This window comes from Pyrgilauda ruficollis, unplaced genomic scaffold, assembly GCF_017590135.1.
Source record: "Pyrgilauda ruficollis isolate IOZ18807 unplaced genomic scaffold, ASM1759013v1 scaffold7, whole genome shotgun sequence".
In the NCBI taxonomy this organism is placed as follows: Eukaryota; Metazoa; Chordata; class Aves; order Passeriformes; family Passeridae; genus Pyrgilauda; species Pyrgilauda ruficollis.
In genome coordinates this window covers 894,635-913,575 of record NW_024528821.1, presented here as the reverse complement: position 1 = coordinate 913,575, position 18,941 = coordinate 894,635, and positions in this window count along the sequence as shown.

The window sequence follows — 18,941 nt, the reverse complement described above, 5'->3', positions numbered from 1 at the left end:
GGAACAAGCTCCAGCTGAAGAAGATGTTTGTACTTTTCCACAGTCTTTGTTAAAATGTTCTGCCTGTGAGTACCAGCCAGGAGGGATCCAGCACCAGCAGGGCTGACAAAGTCCATACCTGGTTCAGATTTCAGCAAAAATCCCACGTGTTCCTTATCTTCACTTAAATAAGGCATTCAACCATGCTGATTTAGGAGCAGTTTTGACCTGCTTAAATTACCCTCTCTCTAACCAGCTGATACTTAAGCTACAAATTACCCTGGGGGCAGAAGAGCAGTCGTGATCCCGTGGATTTGTTGTGCAAAAGGCTGAATGACCCACTTACACAGACAGAAAAAAAATGGAGACAAAACTGAAGGAATTCTGTTTCGTGTCAGGAATATTGACCCCCACAAAACACAGTTCTCCTCCTCACACTTACTTTTCCATCAGCATAGTTACAGGAGAACCATTCTGAGGACTGCACCAATTGATAACCACTCTTTAATTCCATTTCAGAAGTTGGTGACACACCAGGGAAATGGAGCAGAGGATGAAGGAGTGGCAGCTCTGAGCTGGGAGCAGCACAGCAATGGGAAGATCCATTCCCTGTCTGTGCTCATTTGTTGAGACAGAATGGTGAAAAGAGTCCAAAACTTTAAGTATTCACATTCATTACCAGGCAAAAGAAGGGGGAAAATAATTTTCTCTTTACTTCTTTTGATTTCAGGAGTGATTAGGTTCACTTGCATCTCTTAAATTGCTCAGTAAGTGTTCTGTCTCCCTCCTTACAATAAAAAGGATAATATATTTCATTGTAGCATTTTCACTCAAACAGATTGGGATCATAAAGAACCAGGAAGAGGGGGGCAAGGTGGTATTCTGAGGGCATTAGGATGTTTTAAGGGTTGTTTCACTTTCTGTCTAAAAGCTCTCCATCACCCCTCTTCACAACCTGTAAATAAGAGAGCTGTTTCTCCTGAAAAACAGCATTAGTGGTCATTTTAGGGATTTTTTTTTTTCAGGATCTCTGCTGAACTACTGCACACAATTCATCAGGACATTCTTCAGTAGCATCAGCCTGAGTTAAATCTCACTGCAGACCCCAGCATTTTGTCACAACGTAAAATGAATTATCATGGCAACAATGATTTGGAAGGTTCAAAGTATAAATTTTACTTCCAAGGAGCCATTTTATCCTGCCATCAATTCATCACCCATTTCCCTGACTCAGGTGCCAAGCCTAGAAAAGCAGTGTGTAATTTGGAATAGATCAATAACCATTGTCCCTGTTATTAATATCAGAAATTAGTATTATTGTGGGCATAAGGGCAATATCTGAGCCTCAAGGATGCGTCCACTCAGCTGTCAGCACTGCCAATCAAGGGTGGCATCCAAAATTCCAAATTACATCAGATTAAATGGGCCCTCACATTGCAGCACTGTCGTTTTTAAAGTTATGCAACTGCACCAATTTTACAGTGCATGGTAAAGGTCAACAGATAAAACATTTGGAACTTTTACTCATGAATATATTTAATTTGCTCCTGCGAGTGATTTCGATTACATTTCACAAAATACATAGCTGCTCCTCGTTTTGCAATTAAAGATTTCTAATAATGCAGTCAAACCTTCTTAATCATTGCTCATTCTAGCATAAAGCAAAGCTTGCTGTGTTTAAAGAGAACCAAGTCATCTTAGCTGCGTCCCTTTTTGTTCCTTTTTATTTTATGAGATTAGAATACTTAATAACCTTTGCCATATCTGGCTGCAGCGCAAGTGTGAAGAAGAGTAAAACTCACACAGTGGATTATATGGCTGGGACAAAACTCACCTCTGTAATTAGGTTTGGTTCTATTGCTTAGGTTTGCAGAAAAAGTCAAAATTAATGGTTCTTTGCCTAAGATTCCCCTGCAGAGTCACATACAGTAATTAAGCATGCCCACAGACAGGCATATCATATGAATATTTGCCAAAACCATTGGATTTTTTTTTCCCTTGCTAAGACCCCATCATTTTTGAGGAAAACAAATAGAAATACTCCGTGCCTAAACAGTCATCATTTTAATTGCCAATAATGAAGACACTAAAATAGTCTTGGAACACTCACAGATCCTGACACTCATTCTTATACAAACTCAAACTGGTCTCAGATATTTAAAGTCCAGAGCTGGTGCTGCAGAACAGCCTTGGGGCTGACCAGAGAGAATTTACAGACCCCCCCAAATCCCCAAAATTGAGCACAGAGTTCCTTTAAAGAGAAGTTTCATCTTCATTAAAAAGAAAAATGTGTTCAGGCAAGTTGATGGAGAAATGAACCAATTTGAATGTATTGAAGTTCCTCGCCGTGCTACAGTGCTTTTTAAATGGTGTCTAAACAGTTGGTCACAGATTTATTTATGTTTCCGTGTAAAGAAAGAAAATATTGTCATTTCCTATATGGGAAACAGTTTCCCTAATTATTTGGCTCCTTCTTCTACTACATAAACAGCAATTTGTACCCCTCTCCTTCAACTGGCTGCAATTAACAGCTACATTGCAATAAGCAGATTATGTTAATTAAAAACTCAAAACTATGTAAACAATGGGAAAGCTGACTAGCCATTTTCTATTTTTGCCAACTGGGAGGAACACAAGAGAAATTAGCACCAAGCTTAATTTTGCTGTTTATAATTCTACTTATTTGTAACAAATTACAGCATTTTAAAAGTATTTTTCAACAATTAACTGTATTTCTCCACACTATTTGAACCACATTCCACTTGACAAGTTTACATCTGTACAAACTGGGAGGGGTAAATAGTGTAAAAAAAAAAAATAAATCTAAAAAGGTGTTAGGGGAACAGATTTGCACACATCATCACCAAAGTGGAATATTAAACACAAGTTTCCTACCATGCCTGAGCCACACTCTCAAAAAGTCATAGATAAGGACAAAAGTGTAACTTAGTTCTGCTTCTCTGGCAAAAACGAGCAAACTCCAGGAATAAACATTACCCAGCTGACACCAGTAAATTGTGAATTTTTCCCATGTTGCCGCAGTTTCGCAGAATTTCGGGTTTGTCCTTCCCTTTCCAGATGAGGATTGCTTAAGGACAATGGAAGTCAAAGGTGGAACTGTGAAATATTTGTGTTCCCAGTGCTCCTTTCTGACCATGGAATTGTATTTAATGGGCAGCTCTTGGGCTTTCTGTCCAGGAGCTGGACTTTGATGATCCTTGTAGATCCCTTCCAACTCAGGATGTTCTAGGATACCTCTCCTTACCCCACACTGGGGGGATGCCACCACCAAGGGAAACAGAACAGAGAGGCTGTGCAAAGAGAGATTTATTGACTGGGAACTTGCCCTTGACCAGACTTTGGGGAAAAAAGAACAAAAAAAAGGGCTTTAGCCCTGCTTCGATTTCATGGAGGAAATACTCCAAGTGCATGAGCGAGAGAGCTCATTTCCTTCCCCTGGTCTGCATGGCTGGAGATTGCACATTGACCACAAAGAGGAGAGCACCAGGGTGGGGAATGGTCATGGCTTCAGCTGAGATGTTGGACTGTTTCCAGATTTTTGGTTTGGTTTTTTTTTTTTTTTTTCGAAGACTGGGTAGAGAAAGAAGATGACAGCACACGGAAAAGCTGGGACCAGAATTTCAGAGCGGCCGATCTAAAAATGCCAGTTCAGTGCATGGTTTCAATTACAGCCCTGAACCAAGCTGCTTTAGAAAATGGGAACGGTCTCAGAGGATGTGAAAGTTGCTGATGGATGCATTATTCACAGCCCCTTAGGAGGCCACAAATGCTCAGTGCACAGCAACAGACAGCAGCAGCAGGAGAAGCTGAGGAGGGCAGGCATTTAGAAGCACTCTCCACATCGTTAGAGTCCGCACCTCCTGTCCTCCAGTAGTTTACAGAGAGGGAGAGTACTGGGGAGTTTCATGTATATTATGTTAGAAAAGACATTTCCTGTGTTTTAAGGGCAGCTCTGATTTCCCATCTCTGCTCCCCGCAGAGCTCACGGCCGGTGGGAGGGCTACTCGAAATAAAAGTGCTGTTGATCATTTCACTTTTTGTGTTTCCACTGTTTTCCTTTTGGAGACATGAACTTTAAATGAGCTGCTGTAAAAGCTTCTTGGGGTCAAAATAGAGGAAATCACATCCACCACAGAGACAGGCACTGCAAAAAACCCTAATATGACCATTATGTTCAACTCAGCAGTCTTTTCCTGTTGGTAGGGTTTCAATACAAGCTTAGCATCAAGCCAGGCTGTCAACACCAATGAAATCTATTTCTGTGACATTGAAAGAGCTCCTGACAAAAGTCAATCAGTTTAGGGAACGTGTTTTGTTGATTTTTTGATTTTTTTTTTAATAGCACCTGAAAACAAGACAGGAGAAGAGTTGGGTTTTAACAGAATTGCTGCTTTTTCTTAGTTCCAAAGAGGTGAGGAATATGTACTAAGTAAACCCATTTATTCTACAAGCAGCACATGTAGTGTTTGATGGCAACAGCTGCATTTCAGTCTGGCCATTTTCACAGAGTCTTGTTTCTTAGCAGAATTAACCCTTTTGCCTTTTCAGAATAAATGTCTTTTATTCTGGAATTACTGGAAGGATTTAGATCTTGTTGTGACTCTGTTTCTGGGTCAATACAGAGCAGCCCTCGGGCTCCTGGGTTAAACAACTTCAGTTTTCATACTAGAGAAGGAAGAGTAATCCAGATCCTGTCACTGAGTCTGGGACTTGAGGCCACAGCTCTTTTCAAGCTTAGTAAGAATTCACTTTCTGAAGTCTCTTCACCTCAGAATAGGATGATGATGATGATGATGATAAAATCATGACCATTAATATTACTAAGAATCTGTGCATAAAGCCAAATGGTAGACCATGGCAATATTGCAGTGTCAGACAACAGCTGTGATGGGGATTTTTTGTTTTCTTTTGTTTTCACAGCACAGGGAATTATATTGAAATATCTTATAGGTGATTTCAGAGTGAGGCAGGTAAAGTTAGAGACAAAATAACACTGTCCATATTTCATTGTCTCTGTGCATGGGAGTTTTTGCTGCGTTAAATCATCTTCCATTGCTCTTCCTTTTGGTCTCCTGACTCTGTGCCCAGAGTGAGATTCCTGCCCAGCTGAAACCCAGCCAGCAGCTCCTGCTGCCCAGCCCCTGAGACACCCTCAGAGCATTCCAGGGGCTCCTCAGGGAGTGCAATGGGATTTCCCATGTGTGAGAAAGATCTCGTTGTTTTTAAGATTTGGGGTAAGGAAGGGCTGGCAGAGAACCACAACCATGGCTGTTTTCCTGCCACTCCCATCCCCTGCCCCACCAGGAGTGATGAAGAAATCCAGGGAGATTTTCAAAGCTCACCTTCAATGTGACAGCCCTGAGTGACCAGAATTTTGAGCTGACAAGGACATAAACTCTTGTAAGTGAAGTGTGTTATTGATTTGTATGCAGCTACAGTGCAGAGATCAGGGGAAGTTCAAGGCTATACACTGTCGTTAAATTCCTCTCAGATTAGGGAAAAAAAAATCTAATTACTTTCATTGAGGTACACAAAATGAAAAATCTATTTTTGTATTTTGAATTGAAAATTGATCAATTCCTTTGTGCCATTTACCTCTTGAACTGATGGAGGCTTTGATACATTGTGTAAAGAACAATTATATTTTAGAATAAATTAAAAGCAAACATACTGTTTGTAAAACTGAACCTCGGATGTTCTCTTCTTGTGGGTATTTTAAAACAAATAAAATCAGGATCATGACTCAAAAGGATGCACAAGAAAAAAAAAAAGAGTATTTAAAATGCTCTCATTACTTTTAATACTGATGACCCAGGAGTGATTCACCCTCAGAGGAATCATCCCTCATTTTATCTTCAGTAATTTTCAGGCTGAGTTCTCTGCAGCCCTAGGAAGGCCTGAATATTCTGATGGTTCATTTTTGCTCTGCTCATTGGTATTAGTATTTCATCCACCACTTGCCTTACAATCAATGCTTTAAAAAATATGCATTCCAAGAAGTTCATAGAAATGAACTCATTCCACTCGATTTTCAGTCTTAGGCCCATTTAAAATAATCTCATCTGCTCGATACAAATAAGCCTTGTTTAGCCCTTCCCTTCCCCCAGCTTGATTCAGCTTTTCCCCATTGTTGTGGCAGACCTTTCAGAGGGTGTTTGATCAGAAATCCTTCGTGCCTGATGTCCTGTGCCAGTGACTGACAGGAGTCCTTTGTGAGCAAGCATTTAAGTAATGATGTAGGGACTCGTTAGGGAGCTGCTGTGTCAAGAAGAGAAATGAACAATAAATTGGAATAAAATGGAATTGCATTTGAAACGTGGCTGGAGGATTTTGCATTTGTGAGGACAAAGGACATTTGACAATCTGAGTCATCTTGCAGCTCTGCCTGCAGCAAATGTCAAATTAGTTCTTAATGCTACAGGCAAAGGGATTGAGTCACAGCATTGCTTAAAGTTAAGAGGCTCATCAGTAAATCACTGGCAATATTAACAATTATGAGCTACGCATTAATATGGCAAAAAACACTCTGAATATTATGCTTACAACAGAAAGCCAAGAGGTGAACATAATTTTGCTTCCAGATCTCTGTGCTTTCTCCCAGTAACTACAGCTTTAAATTGGGGTAGGCAGAGCAAAAAGAGAATAGATTCAAGATTTTCTAAACAACATATCCTCACAACCATGCCATAGGGAGAAAATCAAGCCCTAAATCTGGATTTAGCAAAGCATAAAAGTGAGGTCCTCACCTCACTTTAAGAGTAAGAGAAGTGCTTACCTGCATATAAATTCAAGGTTCATGTGCTTGTCTGTCATCCCTAAACTTACACCCAGCAGTGTCCTCCTCCTCCCAGGCACCTCTGGCTCCATCCCTTCCCTGCAGCAGCTGCAAGAGGTGCAAAACTTGGCTCAGGTAACTCAGGGAGGTCGTTTCCATGCTGGGGATGGGGAAGGGCTGTGTCACACCCACCAGTTCCAGCCCACTCTAGGAGAAAAACATCAGTTTTCTGTTATTTGTGTTGGAGAGTGATATTGTCTCTCCAATTCCCTCACACACGCAAGGAACTCTCAGAGTGTTGCACTGTCCTGATGCCAGAGAGCCTGAAGTTGTTTCACAAAGCTCAGTCCCTTTGGGGGATTTGGGTCAGAGGGTGCCCTGGTGTTAGAAAGGCTCACAGAGAATCACTGCATTTGAGCTGTTTTGAAAAATGCAGTGTATTTCCAGGCCAGCACTTTCACAATCCTTTCATGCATCATTTTCATAGAGTGGCTTTAATGACACCAGGAAAGCACGCCCATGTTTTATTTGTAACATTGAAGATAAGACTGAATTTAGGATGATCAGTGTAATTCCACCCCTTTGAAAATCCCCGTGGGTCTGGCTCGATATTCTCCACGACATTAAGAGAAATCCATTGTGCCAGGCTCTCCACCACTTTTCAAAGACACAACCGCACAATTCTACCATTTTGCGGCATGAAAGGGGTCAGAGGGGAACAGAATTAGAGATGTTGTGGGAATGGCCTGAGGCAGGGCTGCATTGACAGCTGATAATGCCACTCCAGGACAGCTTTCCTCACAAGCTGCACGGGTCTCTCCCGCAGCAGGCTCTGCCCTTTCAAGTGCTTGCACACTCTAATGAAGTCCCGTTGCACTGACAAAAGAAGGATGATGAGTACATTCACCACCTGAAGAGTCTCTTAAAAGCCACACCAGAGAAAGAAATTTCCCCAGCTCTGCAAACACTGCGCTAATGAAACTTCGAGTGGGATTGGTTGGTCAAAATTCATCAAAAAAAAAAAAAACCCAAAACCCTGAAAGCCAAAACCATAAAAACTCAGAAACAAGCAGAGAAATTAATTATGATGGGGAATTCCACTGATGCATATTTTTACAGGACTATTTTCTGTACCCCAGCTTCTATATTTCTACCTTTCTACTCACCAAATTCTTTGCCTGGCACACAAAAATATGATCAAAGGGGTTTTCTGATTTGTTTGTTTGGTTTGGTTTGGTTTTTCTTGGGTTTTTTGTTTCTTTTGTTTATTTCTCTGTGAGAATACTTATCTACTTCCAGCAAAATCTCTAGCAAGGTCTGATAAAATAGGTCATTGTATAGAAAACAATTTCCTTCTCTTCTTTAGAAAAAGACAAATAGGTTTAAGATACTGATTTCTAATACCAACATCAATGCTCAAAACCACCTGCCACCTTCGTCCTGTGCTGGCAAAGACCTCAAATTCAAACCACAGCCAAGAATTTTATCTTTCTTGTTGTCTTTTCCAAAAGAACCCCAAAGAACTCAGGTGGTGCTGGTAACTCCACCTGCAAGAGCTAACAAGGACATGAAAGCCAAACTCCAGACGCGTGTAAAATAAAGAATATCAGCAACAACACTGAGACAAATCCCTAGAGAAAGGAAAGTGTGGATGTAATTTTCTCAACATCTCCCTTTTTTTATGTCTGCAAGTGGATGATTCCGTTTTTCTCTGATTTTTTTTTAATGTGGATTAATAAGCAAGGGACCTTCTGCATGTAGGAACAAGTTAAGCACCAGAAAGGAACTCAGAAGAAAAACCAACTGAACAAACAAATAATAAAAGAAATCAAAACAGAAAAAGAGTAATTAAAATAATTTGTTTCTCTTGTACTACGAGCCCTGAGGAAAGGAATCAAGCTTTATACACTAGCTTGATGTAGGGCCTTTTCTCTTTCCAGGGAAAATATCAATGAAAAACATCCTGAGGGACAAAAAAATGGATGATCTGAGTTTAATGAAGGTTGACAACGACTATTATTGATGTCCTTATCCCAAATGACAAGAGGTTTAGGAGACTTTTATAACATATTGACGCTGTACTGGTTCAAATGCTTTTTTTTTTCCTTTTTTAAGTTAATGCAGTGTCTGCTTCAGGGGTAGTGTTGGAAAAGTTGATGTGCAGAATGACATTTGTCCCCCTTTGTTCCCCTGCTAAGAGCACTTTCTTCCTGTTAGAGATCTCTCAGACTGAGTAACAACTGCATTAACACAAATTATTCTTTGCACAACAATTTAAATTTCAAGATGAACAACAAAAGCAAATCTCAAGTGGGAGAAAAATGTTTCAAAATTACATTCTGCCCTACCATCCTCCTACCTGTTTGCTTTTACAAGAATGTGAATTCAGATGCTGGAATTAAAGAAAAACGAGAAGTAGGGTATTTCCACACCAACATGATGGAGAGTGTGAAATGATAAACCCCAGCCATTTGTTCTTATTGAACTTAGAACCTCGTGCTAAGTTTCCAGAGCCTGTTTGTCCTGAGATGAGATTCACCAGCAATGCCCTCTCCTGTTCCTGCTGGCTGGGCTGAGATTCCTTCAGAAAACTGAAGAGCAGGAAAAATGTGGAAATTACTTCAGGGAGCAAAGATCTCTATAGAACCTTTAGATAATCAAAATAAATTCCACTAATTCAAACAAAACCATCGCCTGTAAAACAAATTTTCTTCACTCTCCCAGACCATCATGACTAAACTCTGAAGAAAAGGAGTGCCCCTCAAATGAGGGAGAGAAGAGGAGGAAAGAAAATTAGCCAGGCAATAAATCTGTCTATTAATTTAGTACTTAATATATCCCAGCTTGACTTTAGGCTGTAAAAAGGTTTTCATTGATCCTTGTCTATTACATTTCACCTGTATTTTAAAGAGTGATGCTATTCCTATTTCCCAGCAAATCTGTGCCATGTTCAGGAGTGACTGTCCAGTTCAGCATCCCTTACCAAATTTACAGCATGCTTAGGCAAGTAAACAAAAAAAACAATTGTCTGATGCAGTTCTTTATTTCCACTAAGGCTGTACAGAAACTGCAGTCAGTGTGGAAGTAGCCAAGAGTTATGAACTGTCAACATGCTGATAGGAAAATAAACAATGTAAAAGTGGAGCCAGCATTTGAGTCTCACAGCATGGTACAGTGCTGTAATGGTTTAAATCATAAGCCAAATGATTGTTATTATAGAGATAGTGAATGTCATGCTTACAGAAAAATTGTGCATGTTAAAAATGACTGCCATTAAAAAGATAAGTCTCACAGGGGGAAGTGACCTCAAGCCAGTAAACAGACAAAATGTATTACAGCAAAAAAAATGCACCAAAAAAAAGGGAAGTCTTGTCTAATTTCCAGACTCAGCTATCATTTATAATACCCTTTATTACCAGGAGAAAGCTGGAAGAGACAGATACAAGGGCAGTAGACTCAATTATTTATTTATTTTAAAGCAACAGAATCCCAGTTAGATTTAATAGCATGGGATGTAAAATATGCATATCTGAGAAGAGATCCTGGGTCTCTGTAGGCAAGTCTATTCTGCACATAAACAACATTATTATATAAATATAAAATAAATAAAAAAAGAAAGCTAAGGCTGACCCACAGAAACTCAGAGAATCATTTTCCTCCACCATTAACACACAGATGTGTTCCTCATCCCAAAAGAAACTGCACAACCATCCTGCTTTTACACCCAGAGGAAAGCACCAGGAAAGGAATCTCCTTCAATCCACCATTTCAGTTTGCTGGCCAGAAACAGGAGAATCCCTCCATGGGACAAAATCCAAGCTTACTTTTCAGTGTTCTCCAAGCACATTTAAAAAAACCCTTAAAATCAGGGTTTTTTGGTTTTTTTTGGTTTTTTTTTTTGTTGTTGTTGGGGATTTTTTTTTCAGTTATTTCTGATAGAGAATTTACAAAATATTTTTAGAATTTTTTTTCCATGCCTTATTCAGCATGCAACATGAGAAAAAGATGTTGTGAAGAATTTGCTGTGTACAGTGCATGGAAAGTGTCACTGATCTTGTGATCACCATCTCCTTCCAGCCACAAATATGAATTTAGACACACCCAAGGCCTTCAGTTCTGATCTGAATTTTGAACACGCATTTATTTCTGTACTGTGCTATCAAACATTCTTGAGGACACTCTACCCAGTGTTTTAAACTCTCTCAGAATGGAAATCTCAGCTCCTACATTTCCTGATGAGAGCCAGCTTTGTTTCCAGCAGAGCTGATGCTCAGGCTGGATTTGCTGCCCTTACACAATGACTTTTCTGAGTTTCCAGGGTGCCACAATAGCAATAAGTCCCACTGAGACAGACAAACACTGCTGGAACAGAGAGCTGTGTGGCAGGAGGGGTCCCCATCCCCACCTGCACACCCCTTTGCCCTCACAGCAGCTCTGCACAGCCCTCAGTGCTCTCTCATTCCCAGATCTGCTCAGGACATTCAGATCTGCTCCTCCTCAGCCCTGGCATCACCCCAAGTGCCTCCCCAGAGGTGAGGAGAGCAGCAGAAAACACCCCTGAGTGTGCTGCACAAATTTCTGTCTGTGCCCCTGACCCAGCAGAGCCAGGCACTCCGCTGCTGTTATCACCACTGCCATGCAAAATGAAAAACTGGGATTTTTCTATTTGGTTCTCTCTTCTTCATCTAAGGAAGGAGCATATCCTCCCCCTTGGGCATGCAGACAGGCTCAGGACTGATTGCCCATTCAAATTCGAGTGGGTTATCCACTGGAGCTGCAGCTTGCTCCCAGAATAAGGCTGCAGGGTGGAGGGGATTGTGTAAAAAAGTGCTCTTTATTCCTGGGAGAAGAAGTTCCTTGACTTCTAGCTATTTCAAAGACTCATTATTTACTGGCAATGAAATCCACTTGGAAACTAATATGTGAGAGAAATGCTCAGTATAGAGCAGGAGTTGAAGGGCAAAAATCATCTTTGTAAGTTATTCTGAAGGCAATCACTTCATATCTCATTTCATTATGCAGCATATTTTTCAGGTATTCATTTCAAGTGTATTTTTTAAAAGAAAACATCGAGCTCACTATATTTTGAGACTCCTAAAATACCATTATGCATTCGAAGGATTTTATGCTCAAGGCCAGTAGTCCCTCATTTCTGTTACATGTGAAACTAGATGAGAAAATAAGATTATCACTCTCAAAGCCCTTTAGGAGAAAACTGAGTTAACGTGACAATTCAAGTTCATGGAAGAAGATACTTGTGCAAAGTGTGCATGCCTTATAAATTCATTTAACATTGACTTTGCAATTAAGTTTGCTTCCTTCCTCACAGATACTGCAGCAAGCTTGGGAATGTCGTGGGTAAATGAAGTAGCAATGAAGGAGGCTGAAGTCATGCACTACCATTTAAATACCACTGGGATAAATGTGTTTTTCCAAAAGTGGTCAGATACTCCAAAAGTGCTCATCAAAAAGATATGAAAAACATTAAAAAAAACCCCAAAAATACAGCTGGGATTTTAATGTTCAGAGGGAAAATGGCAACAGCAAAAGGAAAGGAGAAGCAAAACTGCCCCAGTCTGGTTAGGGAGAGGTACATATCGAGCTCAGTTTGCTGTTACTGTGTCCTGGAGGGCAATTTCTATAACTCTGGTGGTATCTCAGGGCTGGTATATAATGCATTTAACAATGCTAATATGTTAATGCAATTTAATTTGCTCATTCCTGAAATGCCCTCTGAAAGACTTGCGACAGAAGCACAGAGATGGATGTGGATGAAGTGTGAATAGAAATGTGGATGTGGAAGCACCAGAGAGCAGCAGAACAGACAAGAAAATAATGTTCTGTACTGATAAGAGAGGAAATTACAGCCAGCAATAAAATGAAGAATGTGCTTCTTTTGCCAAAACCAGAAATCCTGCACTGTGACAGAACCACAGACCTGAGAAGCACAATGGGATGAGAAACAGGATTCAACAGTTGACGATTTTTGTCCTGGGCAAAATCAGTTTCCTTACAGATTTTGTCAACAAATCCCAGCTTCAGTTGGTGCAACTTGTCACACAAGTAGAAAAAGCAGAGCCTTGAACTTTCAGCTGCAATGAAAGGGTTGCAGAAGGAAGAGAAGTGATGTATGTGTCATTACTTCTTCAGCAAACACCCAGAGCTTTCGCTGAGAATTGGCCTCCTCAAAAGTTGTCATGAAACTACTTATGCAGGATAAATGAATAAAATGAAGACCAAGTGATAATTTTCATAAAGTATTAAGCTTAATTTCACCTTCATGTGGTGCCTTTATATTTATATACCTATATTATAAATCATATTTAGGTGAGAAGAGGGCTGTGCAAGCCCCAGCCTCCTTTAGCTGAGGTGAAATCCCAACACTTTGAAAGAGCTTCCAGAAATAAGTAGCAATAGAAAAAAGTAATAGTAAGAAAATCAGTCAAAGAGTAATAAACACTTGAAATAAGCAAAAATAAGTTTGGAGATCCTTAAGAGGAGAAGGTGCTCAGATGACTGCAGAAACCACCAAGCCAAGAGGGCTGAGACAGAGCTTGGCAGATTTACCCCCCCAGCCTGATGCCTTGTGAAGGATGAGCTTGAGCAGAGGCTGGACAGAGTTAAAGAATAAAGCAGGGATTTATTAAAAGGATCTCCTCCATGGACCCACCTTGGGCAGCACAAGAGCCCAGCCAGGGCTGCACCCAAGATGAACCCAAATGGTCCCAAAATGCACGAGCGCTCACGGGGTCTCTCACTTTCACAAGTTCTTCTCCATTTGCATTTGAAGTTAATTGTCCAATTACAGCTTTACGTTATGAAATCCCATCCTGCTTGTTTTTCTCTCTGCAGCCCACGCTGTTTGTGCTCTTGGGGCTGAGGTTTGGATCATTTGTCCTTGGTCCCCAGCTAGAGCAGGAATTGTTTTGTCTCCCTACTCTGCGAAGAGGGCTCACCATCCCCTAATATGAAGTTCAGAACTACACACTAAAGCAGAACAGAATCTGAAAAATATAAAATCTAAAACCTGAAGTATCATTTCCCCCCCAGCCTGCTGCCCTCAGAGCCCCACACACATGAGGGGAGCAGAGAGCAGGGCCAGGACTTGGCACACCATTGCATGGCTCACCCAGTCACTGCCAGCATTGAAACCCTGCTGCAGCCTCATCATCCCCTGATCATAACAAAACTCAGTACAACAGGAGTTCACATATGTGGCTGGCTTATTAACTGAGCTCAGTGGTTTAATCTGTGGAGTAAACAGCAAGGAGGAAATATTTTTGATCTTGACTTTGTTTATCGAAGTCCCTTATAAGGTCTTTTTCCCTATTTTTTTTTCTATCACTGGTCAAGGTGTGATGTAATAGATAAGAATGATTGATGATGTAAATATCCTGCTGTTCAATTAAAAAATGCAATGAATAATTAGAAAGAAGCAGAGGGGGAGGAACATTCTGGTGGGCATGGGATGCAAGCCTTGTCAAGAGTCACAACCTGCAGATCCCAAAGGCAGTCAGTTCTGCAGTGGCCACACTGAGTGACAAATGCCAACTGCATCTAAACAAACCCTTTTTGCCACTACAAATGTCTCAAAGTAAAGACAGTTTGCAGTACTGAGACTGGAAGGGTTCATCATAACCCTCTGGAGACACAGCATTTAAAATCATTTTTTCTTCAAGTTTGGAAGCCTCCTACTCTTCATAATGTAATTGTAGCTTAATTTCATGCAGCATCTCAGTTAAAGAGTGTGCAAAAGTGTAAAGCTTTGCCATCTGGTCTCTACAACACAGCTGCAGACAGAAAATATCACCACAAGGCACCAAAGGTTTTGCCAGAATTCAGATAAATGGAAGTTTAATAACTTTCCTTTGCAGTAGTCACTTTGTATCAAAATACTAAATTTCTATTTTGCACTTACAATGTGCTTTTGAGTCAGAGGAATTAAAAAAAAATAATACAATTATATAAAGAGATAATTTCCTTCATTACTGAAATAAATCCTTCTTTGGGTAATGAGGGATTGAAGAGTGTACCAAATCAAGAACATTATTATGCTGAAACACAAATCTTTGCAAATCTAGCAAGATGTAGGGGCTTTGATTTCCAGAGATACCCAAGCCAGGTCGTTTAGTAGAAGAGCATATTTGGTATTTCGGATACCTGGCCATGAACAGCACAAGCAGAAGTTCTTACAGCAAGTTCTCTCCAAAGCCCTGATTCCAGGGAGGCATCCTTCGAGGATCCAGCAGCTCTTAAGTCCTGCCTGTTGCACTCTTAGCTCCGTTTCTGAGCTCTGGGGTTAACTCAGTCTTAACACAGCACAGATTAACTTAAGTGCTCTGCACTAATGGGATCATAATGCTGGAAACTCTGACCTTGCCCTCCCTGACCCCGGAGCATCCTCAGACTCTGACAGCCTTTGAAAGCCTTTAGCAAACATTACTAATTATAACTGCCTTATTCTAGGTTTAAAAGCAGTGAAACATGGCTTTTAGCCTGACTGAGGCAATGCTGGAAGTCTCAAGAAGAGATCTCTCTTTTCTCAAGCACCAGAATTTTGATAAATGTAGAACCTTGCTATCTTGCAATGATACAAGAGAACTTCCCATTACTAGATTACATATTCAAGTCTCACACAGAAAATTATTAACTTCAGGTATAACTTTATCTTTTCAAAGCTTTACAAAAAGCCCAGAAATAACAATTAATGAACATGGTCATCACTGCCTCAATATGCAGTTTCTGCAAACGTTACATACTTAGGCTGTCACCTGCACAGACCACAGATACAATATAAGAAATTGTCACCACAGAAATAATTTCCCAGGCACACCTTTCTAGTATGTGTATATGTAGACACACAGACACAAATATATTTCTATTAAAATCAGAAAAAATCTCCCTCACAGCAGAACCCCTCCCCTGGCCCTGAACTGTACAATTTAAGGGATTTGGCAGCTGTGTCAGTGGAAGTGTGTGGGCTATTCAGCCACCAGCATAAGTGACATCAAACAGAGCAGCCCCTTTCCACCTGCTGTCACGTCCCAAAATAACAAAGCAGCACAGTGCCCTCACAGCCCAGCCCGAGGGGCTCTCACACAAACTTGTGGCACAGCTTCCTGACCAAATTCAACACTGCAGCCATACATCTGCCTTATCACACCCTAAACTTTCGCTTCAGAGGCACCAAGATCACACCCATAAATCTGTGCCTCCCACACGCCTTGCTCTGCTCAGCAACCTTGCTGAGAGGATTTATCTCCAAGCCCAACTGCTCAGGGCCACAAAAGCATTTCTGCTCAGTGAAGGGGTCTGACCCTCCCTGCAGGAGAGAAGTGCTACCAGCATGTGCACCAACAGAGCCTCTGAGTCTCCCCAAAATCTCCTAACATTTTATTAAAAGCAAATTTATTTGTCTTGTCTTCGATTAAATCGAAGGCTATTGAGATAGGGAGATGCTCCTTCCTTAAATGACTGTGAGGTGTGAAGTGGGGCTGTATTTACAGGAATGAGAATACAAGTCTGAATTTCTCACACATTTTGTTTAAAAGTCGTGTTGGTGCACTCTCTCTCCCCCTCCACCCCCATCCCCCTGCCTTTCCCTTACATCTTTTCTCCAGCAAAGATTTAATTATTTAATGCCAAGTGCAATAACATCATGAGCAACCAAGAGCATTCTTCCAGAATACCTCATAGCAGACTAATTAGGGCTCTTCTGAGAGATTTAACAATCCCTGTAGGCAGAGGAGGGAGCTGGATCTGATCTCTTCTAATCCCAGGGACTGCCCTCATTTTTGTTCTGCTGCAAAGGGGAGCAGAGGGCTTCCAGGGCCTCCTTTTGTGAGAGCAGTGCTTCACTCCAGCTGTGCCTGGGTGACTTGTTCAGCTCCAAGGAATCGGTCAGGGCTGAGCGGAACCTCTGTGCCTCTTGTTATTGCCTGGGTGGGTTCCACAGCCTTTGATCCCAGTGTGTGAGCAGCTCTTCCTCGGAAAAGGAAACTCGTGTACCCAGGTTAAAGAAAGGAAACTCGTGTACCCAGGTCAGAGGAAGGAAACTCGTGTACCCAGGTCAGAGGAAGGACACCTATGTGCCCAGGTCACAGAAAGGACACCTGTGTGCCCAGGTCAGAGCAGTGAACCCCACCAGGAGCACAGTGGTGTCTGAGGCTCTCTGGCCCTGGCCTTGGCTCCCTCCAGCTGGATGGAGAAGGTACAATTGGCAACCAAAGGGGGAAGCCACGTGGAGAGCACGTTTATTTATGGCAGAGCACAGAACCAGAGAATGGCCTGGCTTGGAAGTGACCTTAAAGATTAATTCATTCCAACCTCCTGCCATGGGCAGGGCCATCCTCCACTATCCCAAACTGCTCCCAGCCCTGTCCATCCTGTCCTGGGGCACTGCCAGGGATCCAGGGGCAGCCACAGCTGCTCTGGGTACCTGTTCCAGGACTTGCCCACCCTCCCAGGGAAAGATTTCTTCCCAATATCCCATCCAGCCCACCTGCTGGCAGCCCCTTCTCCCGTCTCCATACCTTTGTCCGAAGTCCCTCTCCAGCTCTCTTGGAGCCCCTTTAGGCTCCAGATGATGCTCCAAGGTCTCCTTGGAGCCCTCTCTTCTCCAGCTGACAGCATGCTGTGAGCAGGGAGGCTCACAGGCTGCAGCACAGGGACCAACAAACTTCTCTCACAGTTTTGAGCTCCTGACCTCCTCACGATGCCATCACCACACTTGAAGCAGCCTGAGTGGGATTCTGCAGTGCTTGAGAGAAGCAAAAGCAAACTAAAAGACCAGCTCTGGTCTGAACATTGCACCTGGTTGCAATGAAATGTGTTATTTGAGCCATTAGCTTAAAGTGATGTAAACCAAAGGCATAAAAACATTTCTGAATTGCTAATAATGCTCAGTTACCTCTTACCTTATTTCAGGTCACTGATGTTTGCAATTTTTCTGCTCTTCCTTATGTTCCTCAGTATTGCCATTGAAAATTCAGCAGTAATTAGCTACCATGAAAACTAAGAGCATTAAATAAGGACTGTTTATTATTATAGCATGAAAGAGTTTCAAATTGCAATGCTCATTGAGATCCACATAAATCTTCCCCCCCAATTAAACAAATGCAAGAAGATCTTTCCATTAAAAAAGAAAGTTGCAATGTGAGCATTACTTATGTCACCCTATAGGGCTGATCTTTAAACCAGGCCAAATGCGAAATTTTCAACATATTTTAAAGTTGCTGCTCTTTATTTTTACCAATTAATGACTCTTTTGAACTTCACCTCATGATACTTATTAGCCTTCTTAAATATACTGGAGGTGATACATTCTTCATTTGTGTCACTCATTAATCACTGCTCGATAACTGCTGTCAGGAAGCTGCTGCCTTTGATGTCTCATTGTTCAGCGCATTCTTTCTTGTTGGTAGTTAATCAAACGCTTCCCTGCTGTGGTCAAAGCACAGCTTGAGAGTTTCAGGGGTGATCCAGCATTAAAACATGGAGCTGATTGTAAAGGTCCAGGGTTTTTTTTACATACCATGCCAAAGTGAAAGCTCTCATTTTGCATTCCTTGGCAAATGAGGCACTGCTGTCCTGCCCCCATGACTGGGAAGATCGGGAAACAGCACTGAGTTCTGCCATCTAACTGAAGCACACTGTAATGACTGACTAATTAGCTGCAGTTAGAAAATGAACTGCAAAGTTTCCACTGTCAATCACAGCGAAATAATGTTTCTTTTTTTTTTTTTTTTTTTTTTTTTTAAGAGTGGGATTAAAATAATTGTCAAAACGCTTTAAAACTTCAGGGGGTGGTAAGTCAAATGAAAGCATCCAAAAGAGAATAATATCTGTCCTGGGAAAAAAATGAACATTTTCATTTCTAGTGTTTGTTCAAGCCAGATTTATACTGAAAATATTCAGGAAGAGATTCTGCAAAAGCAAGAAGGGCAAACTGAAAACAAGGGAAGTAGCAACTTAGAGGAGAATGAAAGGCAAGAATGAAATGGGACCAGGAACAATCACTGAAAATTTAAAAAAAAAAATAAAATTAAGGACTGACTATTAGAAAATACTGAATATTTTAATATTAGTTTGGCGCTGCTATGCTTGTTTAAAAAAAATCCTCAGTGTTTGGAATCTCTGCAAAGATGCTAAAATCTTCCTGTTTCTC